Source organism: Ictidomys tridecemlineatus, chromosome 6, assembly GCF_052094955.1.
Source record: "Ictidomys tridecemlineatus isolate mIctTri1 chromosome 6, mIctTri1.hap1, whole genome shotgun sequence".
Classification (NCBI taxonomy): Eukaryota; Metazoa; Chordata; class Mammalia; order Rodentia; family Sciuridae; genus Ictidomys; species Ictidomys tridecemlineatus.
Genome location: NC_135482.1, coordinates 169,121,014 through 169,130,131, shown reverse-complemented (window position 1 = coordinate 169,130,131; position 9,118 = coordinate 169,121,014).

The following is a 9,118-nucleotide window of genomic DNA, read 5'->3' as shown; positions in this document are numbered from 1 at the left end:
AAAAATATTACATTGTGCTTTGAGTAAGACTATCCACTAGTCCAAAGGAAAATGAGGCAACTTGAGTATGGAATATTCAAGGAGCAGCATGTTTCTAGACTTGTTTCCCTGCCTTGAGGTCTGCCTCCCACTTCTAATTAATGCCATTTCCCACCCTCTGTTCTCTATTAGAAAGTCCCTTAGCATCCTTTATAGGACTTTTTGCCCATCTCTGCTCTATTTTTCACAAAGCCCCTAGAGTGATCTTTCTTAACCCTAAATTCCCTGCTTGCGGTCCTTCGATGGATTCCCACTGCACTCAGAATAAAACTCAAGCTCTTTCTATAATTTCCTAGCAGAACCTCAGAATTCAGAAAGCCTAAGTTATTCAGGAGAGATCTCACCAGGCTGTGTGGGAGTATGAGTCTGGGAGGAGTGTGTGTTGGAGAGGAGGCCATAACAGAAGAGTCAGAGGGGAGCTCTGGGCTCCTGGTCCAGCTATTTTCATCAGCTCTCCATCACTGAGAAGACAATGTGCTTCTTTTGCTTCCTAGTTAGCTAATGGGTGGATCTTAAGATCAAATATGTGTCTGTGTGCATGCACTTGCACACATGTACACTAACATACTAACATACACTTGCTTTCACAAACACACTTCCCAAGAACAGACAATTATTCTCAATGTGCAAAGACACCACCTGGATTGTTAAAGTCGTCTTTCTTCAATTTAACCTTGTCCTCAATAGCAATCAGAGAACCCTTACTTATCCTTCTACTTCAAAATACAAAAAAGAGTTGGGGATGTGGCTCAGTGGTTCAGTACCCTGAGTTCAATCCCCAATAGCAAAAAAAAAAAGGCCTAAGCATCTACTGCATTGTAAGAGACATTTCCCGTTAGTAGTGTTTTTATTGCAACAGGGCCCACTAACCCCTGTAATCACTTTTAACTATCAGGATACCTCATCAAACCATCCCAAATGTGGCTTTTCTTTATCTTTGACTGGATCCAAGCTGAGCTAGGGTATTTATCACCCCGAACATTATAAGGAGACATTATTATCAATAGGCATCTATTAAATAAATGAAGACATCCTTTGGCACTAGATAGAACAAACAGACTTAGTTCCTGCCTCATGAAGCATATAATCTGGTAAAGAAGATACTCAGAAAAACGAATGAACACCAACATGCATAATTGCAATTTCAATTAGCTCTATGAAAAGAATATGATTTTGAGATGATAGACCAAGAGGGAAATTCACGTAAGAAATGGTGGTCAGGAAGGGCCTTTCTGATGAGATCATATGGAAGTATTTGAAGGGTTTGGGGAAGAATAATCTCTACAAAAGAACATACAAAAACACCTCAGCTCATATGGTCAAAAAAATTCAGAATGTTGGGGTGCAGAGCCTGTGGATGCACAGGTAGGCAGGGCCTGGTAATTACAGAAGGAACCTGGATTTTATTCTAAGTACAACTGGAATCCATTGAAGGACTTTGAGCAGAGAATTTAGGTTTAAGAAAAATTACTCTAGTTGCTTTGTGAAAAATAGACCAGAGATGGACAAAAAGTCCTATTCAGATCCACCCCTGGTAGGATATAGGAGTGGGTGGAGAGTTGTTATCCCTGCTACAAATATCTGTTCATCTTCTAGCCATGGAAACGGTCTTAGCTAAGAATGAGTTACCACACAACCCCCTCCCTCCTCCACTGGTTTCCAACATGCACTCACCTCGCTCTTCTCTCTCTCTCTCTCTCTCTCTCTCTCTCTCTCTCTCTCTCTCTCTCTCTCTCTCTTCCCCTCCTCCTAATACACACACACACACACACACACACATACCTTCCCAAATTCTTCCTCTCCTCTATTCTCTTGTCCCTATTTAGCCCTTATTTAAAGTCTTTAATTGTCTGTAAAATTGTCTGTTAAATCCCTGTAACTCTTACTCCAGAATTTTTAATATGATATGTGACTAATGTTCCAAGGAAGCTAATATGGCAGTAAATTTGAAGCTTTTAAAATCTTGCTTCTTTTAAAGTCCCATTTCTGAAAAAACTATCATTTTTAGGTACTATGTGGTCCATTCTTTAAGATTCTAGTCCTTTTTTCTTAAGAGAGAGAATTTATATATGTATATATTTATTTTAGTTTTCAGTGGACACAACATCTTTATTTTATTTTTATGTGGTGCTGAGGATCGAACCCAAGGCTCCGCGAATGCCAGGAGAGCACGCTACCGCCCAAGATTCTAGTCCTTTTGATTCAGACAAAGGTTTGTTCAAATTCCTGAGTGTTACCTCTGTGATCTTAGGCAACCTCTCTGAGCCTTCATAAGTGCTGGTAATGAAGAAAATAATAACTCCTTTCAATGTTGTAAGGATTAAGTAAGAAATTATGTGTAAACTGACAACACATTGTTTAATACACGATGAGTAATATTACACATGCAAATGTCAAGCAAACATCATTTAGAACTTCTGATTTTGGAAAGTTCAGAATTTCCTATTTCTACCACCACTTTCTCTGCTTTCCTGTATCTAATTCCTCCTCCATTCTTCCTTTCTTCACTTAACCTAATTGCTTATACATGGAGCCCTTCTTGCTCCATTGGCATTTTCTTGCTTTGCCTGTGTTCTAAGTCTCTGCATGGCCTCAGCGAAGACATGCAGGACACATGGAGAATTCAGGGCAACTGTCTCTCCAAGTAGCTCCATTAGCCAAGCCAGCCTATCCCCTTCCCATGGACTGTGGGTGTTGGGGACAGAGTCATGCGTCACAATGCAAGCAATAACCATGGAGACACAGAGGAAGAACAAGGACTGCTGGTAAGCACTCTGTGGATTCAGAAAGCATACCAAATGCATTGGAAGGACTTGAGGTTGAAATCAAACTTGAAATCATCCAAGGAAAGTCAGAGAAGGGGAGATGGTACCTACTATTTCAGAACCATACCTAAGCATCTATCACTGTGTAAGAGACAATTTTTATTAATGCTACGTTTTAAAGCAACCGAGCCCACTAACTCCTGTGGTCACTTCTAACTGCCCAGAGGTCTCATCAAACCATTGCAAGCATGGCTTCTCTTTATCTCTCTATTTGCTCAAATTACCCAGAGTTGACTCAATTAACTAGCACATGTGTTATCCGGCTCAATTAAACTGCAAGCATATCACTAATTTCCAAACTAGCCTTATTGTCTTAAGAATATTTAAAGTAGTCATCATACTGCTTATTCCTAGCATTCAAAGATGTAAAATTCTTGAAGGATTTTTGCATATTGCTACTTATAGATTACCAAATTTCAAAAAAAAGAAGCTTAAAATTTCTTTATAATAAAATCTACTCAACTCCAAAGCTATAGTAACTCAGTTTAGATGATTCAGAAGCTAATTCAAGATCTCTTGGTGCCTCAGTATTAGTATAAACATCATCTTTTCACTCTGTGTGAATAAATGCCAGTCCAGAGGGAATTCTGGTTAAGAATATGTCAAATTAGTTTACTAAGATGCCACTCATAAAAGCATTAAAAGTATCTAAACACACTACTAGGAATAAAAACAGCCTGGTTTAGTTCAAGGTGATTCATCAAGCAGAAATAAAAATAGCAATTAATAATATTATTGCTAGAACTTGTATAATCATAATTATATGTCAGGCCCACTTGTGAGCACTTCACTCCATGAAGTAGGTTTTATTAATATTCCCATTTTACATATTAGAAAACAGGAAATTCACAAAGGTAAAGGTGGCAGAATGAAGGCTTCAAGCCAAAAAGTCAGGTTCTAAGTTGCAAATATGCTTCACTTTTAAATTTATTTTATTTATTTATTTATTTATAAATGACAGCAGAATGCATTACAATTCTTATTACATATATAGAAAAAAAATGTGGCATATGTACACAACAGAAATAGACATTTCTAATAGATATGTTTGGGGAAATGTCTATTCAAAAAGTTGGTGGAGGAATAAATGGGTAACCAAACTTTGTAATAGATCCCAGACCAGTATAAACATGTACTTGCTGCAAATGGAGAAAAGAACATTTGGTGTTGCTTTTTTTAAATCCAAATGTTGACACAGGTCCCACCCAACCTCCTCACTCCTTACACACCAGAGGCCAAAGCTATGCAATCTTGAACAAGGGCTCTGCTTCTGGAGTGCAGATACTCAGGCATCTTTGCTCCATGGGCAGCCTGGGAACCATGGAGACACATCACACAAGATACAGTTGAGACCTTTCTGAGAAGATGTCATTTGAGTTTCAAAAGAATCTCCCCCAAAGTCCCAAAATTATGGCACATAATGATCTTTCAGAAGATTAGTGTGAAAATGGTGGTTGGACCTCCATTATTCAAATGCTTAGATTCAGCCAAGATAAAACTACAAATTAAAATACAGATTTCAGATTTACCTGAAAAGAGAGAGAGAAAGAAAGAGAGAAATTACATTGAATTGAACTCTCATTACTGTCTTTCACCCACTGAAGAGGTGTCTATGTGACCAATTGCAAGTTCAGAGGTTCTGAAGGTTTTTTGTTTGTTTGTTTGTTTCACATAATTGAAAGGAATGCACACTTCAGTGTCCTGCCAACCTAGTCTCAGATAAAATGGTTAGAAACTGGATTCCACTGTTATTAGAACTTGCTGGATGTAGATTATCTCTACTGGAAGGAAGTATAAGGTACAGCAGACAAGCAGAGGAAGCAACCTGTCCCCAGGATGAGGAGCCTTGAGTCAGCCTTTGCCCCATGGATGGAGCTGAAGAAGGCATTTTGGTAAAACAGCCAAATCCAAAGGCATGAAGGGACGAGAAGGCTGAGTATATGGAAGGGGTTGCTGGACACACATAGTAGGAGATGGATCAGTATATCACCAAAGAACCACCTTCAAAGTGCCTCAACCCTTGACACCTGTTGCAGCATCTTAAATCCCAGTGTCCTTACATCTGAACAGAACCTCAGAGCTTAGCTAGATACTCCATGCAGCACTTTGACAGGATGGGATCTGAAACCCAAGATGGAGGACTAGTGGCAACCTCTCTCTCTCACCTCACCCATGTGCCTCCATTTGTGAGGATCTGCGTGGACATTTCCTGTTAATGATTCCAAGATGATAAAATGGCTAGAAGGAAGGGGTATCCACCAGCTAGGTCAGTGGGTCTCCACCAGCAGGACTGCATAGGCAGACCTTGTATCTTGCATAGATTTGGGCATTATCCTGAGGCAGTTCTCATAAACAGGGGAATATCGTGATCATAGACTTCACACGTGTATTTGAATGTAAAAGTAATAATAGAGAAAAGTGTGTCATGAGCTTTAAAGACTTTTTTTTTTCAGTTCTTGGGCACACAAGGTGGCTTAGTAATGTCTGTAGAATGAACAAAATACTAAAAGACAGGCCAACCATGCAGGAACAAATTCCCTCTGCTCCCAGGACAGCATTGGAACTCACTGACTCACAATTTCAGTAGCTCCATCTAAAAAATCAATGGAAACCATGTGAATCAGAGGCCCTCTGAGGATCTTTCCAACGTGCCTGTGTCATTGTGGCAGCTGGAGAAATATTTATTTGCCTAGAAAAGTGAGTGGAAAGTCACACCGGAAGACACATCACCACAGGGATCACCGTTTGATAAAGCAAGGCACACCACATGCCCTGAAAAGGTCCGAGAGGACACAAAGGAAGTGGTTATAAGCCAAAGAACCAAAAATTACTGAATAGGGAAAAGGATCTTATTTGGCTTATGAAACTTGGCCTCTCTGAGACTAAACCTCTGTACTCTGCTAGTGCAGCTCTCAATCTGCTGTTCATATAAATATCAAAGTATTTCAAGCTTATTTGGACTCTTTGCTTCATTGATCCTGCAGACAATTTATCCTACACAGCTTACTGGGCTGAATGAAATTCACAGTTCTGCCTGAATTCTTTTTCCCCTTTAGAGATTTTTGCCACCTCTTGCTTTGGGCTTCCTCCAACTTGTAAGAATAAATTGTTCTACTCCCCTTTCCCCACTTCCTTCTGATACCTTCCTTCATAATCCCCAAATGTTCTTCTCCAGGATTTTCATCAAGCTTGTCAACTTTACCCGGGAAAAGCAGACCTCTCACTTAAGGACATGTCCATATCAAAGTACCCTGTGCTCAGAGTCTGCCACCCCTTGACTTTTTCTTCTGTGTCCTGGGCTCCTGAGAACCATCTTACATGGCAATCTCAGCAAAGCTAAGATCCTAGAGACATTTGTACTCAGATCTATGAAACTTTCTCTATAGAATTTGTTTTTCAGTTACATTGCCATGAAAAAGTTCTGAAAGAGGATTTATGAAACAAATGTGCTTTGAAGCTGAGTAAATATCTGATAAATTTCTTTAGAATGCATTAGAATGATCATATTTGCTTTGGCAATGGTTTGGGATACTGCTATAGCCCTACCTCTGCTCCAAAATATAAATAAACTGTGTAGTGATGTTTCACTCTAATCCTGATACCACTCTTTTTTTCCTACTTGGATGCTACAATCATTATTTCAGATTTGTTTTGAGGTGCTAGGGATTGAATCCGGGACTTTGCCCATACCAGGTAAGTGTTCTGCCACTAACCTATAATGCCAACCCCAGTTTCTCAAACTTTACACAATAATTTGGTAAAAAACAAAATCAACAACAACAAAAACAATGTTCCATATGAAGAGCTGCATATTTATTTATTTGGTGCCAGGGATTGAACCTAAGGTCACTTTACTACTGAACTACATCCCCAGCTTCAATTTTATTTTTATTTTAAGATAAGTTAATTACTTAAGTCCTCACTCAGTTGCTGAGGCTGGCTTTGAACTTGTGATCTTCCTGCCTCAGCCTCTGGAGCTGCTGGAATTACAGGCGTGTGCTACCACACCAGGCTAGAGTTGCATTTTTTAAGTGTGTTTATTTCCTTATAATACGTGGCTGAACTTCCCTGGTCCTAAGTTATGTTTGGAGAGAGCAAGTGGGGAGGATGGCAAGACCTGGGGGAACATGGCTTAGAGTCACCAGGAGCAGGCAGAGTGATTACAGAGGGAAACTATCAAGTCCCCACAGGAGGGTTCTTAGGTGGACACTTGAGTGAGCCAACGCCAGTGCCCACAGCAGCACTAGGGGTCTGAGCTATCACTCTCCTCTGAACCTCCTCAGCTGGACTTTGTGAGAGTTGCCTGCTCTACTCAGCCTCCAGCAGTCTGGCATCTACACAAGTGCACCGCATGCATATGGTGACAGAAATTGCCATGCTCTTTGTCTTTAAATCCAGTGTCCACATCTGTGTCCTTGCCCTGTCTGAACTCCCTGTGGTATTTGACAAACTGTTGAATATCCCTCCTCAAAACTCTCCCTTCTCCTTGTTAGAAGGCCCCATATACTCACCTGGCATTGTTCTGGCCACTCCTTTCTGGTACCTTTCTCTGCATCTTTTTTTTTTTCCAGCTTTTCTTTTAAATATAAGAACGTCTGCATCACAGGTGCTCAGTCTTTTCTTTCCACTGGACACCATCACTCCTCTGGCCTCATTTCCATCTACTTGCTATTTTCTCTCAATGATCAAGACCCTAACTACCTTCTGCCCCAAATTTAGCATCCCCAAAACTATATTCCTCATCTTCCTGTCCTTGGCCCCAACCTTGCTGGTTTCCCTTTACTTGACTCTACTTGCCACCCCAACCTATATTCAATCACCAAGTCTGGACCCTCTTAAATTTACTCACTTACACTATTACCATATTTCAGGCCACTTAGCTAATAGCCTCAACCAGTCTTGGGACTTCCACTTTCATCCCCCTACAATTCTTTTTTCAAAGATTCAAAGTAATCTTTCTAAAATTAAAATATGACCCACTATTTTACCACCCCCAGTGGCTTTCCATTAAGTGCAGAATAAAGATACAGTTTCTCTAGGGGTTATGAGGACTTTGGATACTCCCCCTCAGTCTTTTATCTCTTATCACTATTCCACCTTTCTCTGTCTCCCCACCTCTTGCTTGCATAGACCTCTCCCTTTACCTGGGCCACCAGTTCCTCTCCCATCCCAAGTACCTGGCTAGCCCAGGCCTATCCTCGCATTTCCTTAGATGTCAACTCCTCCCTGGTGTTTTCCATGACCATGCCAGGCAAGGCGTCTCCTGTGGGTTTCACCAGCCCTGGCAGGAAGGATGCTCACCACTCCGGTGGTTCATCTGTGTCCCCTCACACAGGATGCTCTGACCTTTTTGCAGGCAAGTCTGCAGATTATCCTCACAGGCCAGGCACAAAAGCCTCCCCCAGTAAAGAGTCCACAAAACGATTGAGTGACAGTTTAAGGAAACAGAAGTAAATTTTCCTTGTGTGTATCAATATACACAATTCATTTACAGTAACAAACCAAATAAAACTCACTTCTCTTGGTGGGGGGTACTGGGGATTGAACCCAGGGGCACTTTGCCAGTCAGCTAAGCCCCCAGCCCTTTTTTATTTTTTATTCTGAGATAGCATCTTGCTAAGTTGTTTATGACCTTACTAAGTTGCTGAGGCTGTCCTTGAATTTGTGATCCTCCTGCCTCAGGCTCCTGAGTTGCTGAGATTACAGGCATGCTCCATGGTGCCTGGCTAAAATTCACTTTCAAATGTTTGTTTGTGAGCTACACAATACCTCTTAAAACAAATTAAAACAGAAGGAAAGTCTTAGTTTAAGTGGTTTTTCTAGGTTATTTAGCTGCAGAAAGCTCAGTGCCACCCCTTTTAATGTTTGCACGTCCTGATCTAAGGATTTGGCCTGTTCCTTTTAGGTTTAGGTGAGGCAAGGGCAGCAGTATTCAACACCCCACCCTGCCCCTGCTGTGAACTGCATGTGCTCCCACTCATTAATTTGTTCACAGACCCTCTCTCTTTCTCACTGTTGAAGGAAGCTTTCTGTGAGTCAGCAGCTTGCAGCCTTCCTTCAACAACTTAGACCTTTGTATGCAAAGCAAACTAGGCAATTCAGTTAGAGAAACACTGAAGACTCTTCACACTCAGAAGGAACTTGCTTACAAGCGGCAGGTTTTTTTTTTTTTTTTTTTTAAAGGTGAGATCACAGTTCAGCTATGCTCGGCCACGTTGTCATAGTGAATGCTGAACTGCAGCAAACAAGTCCTC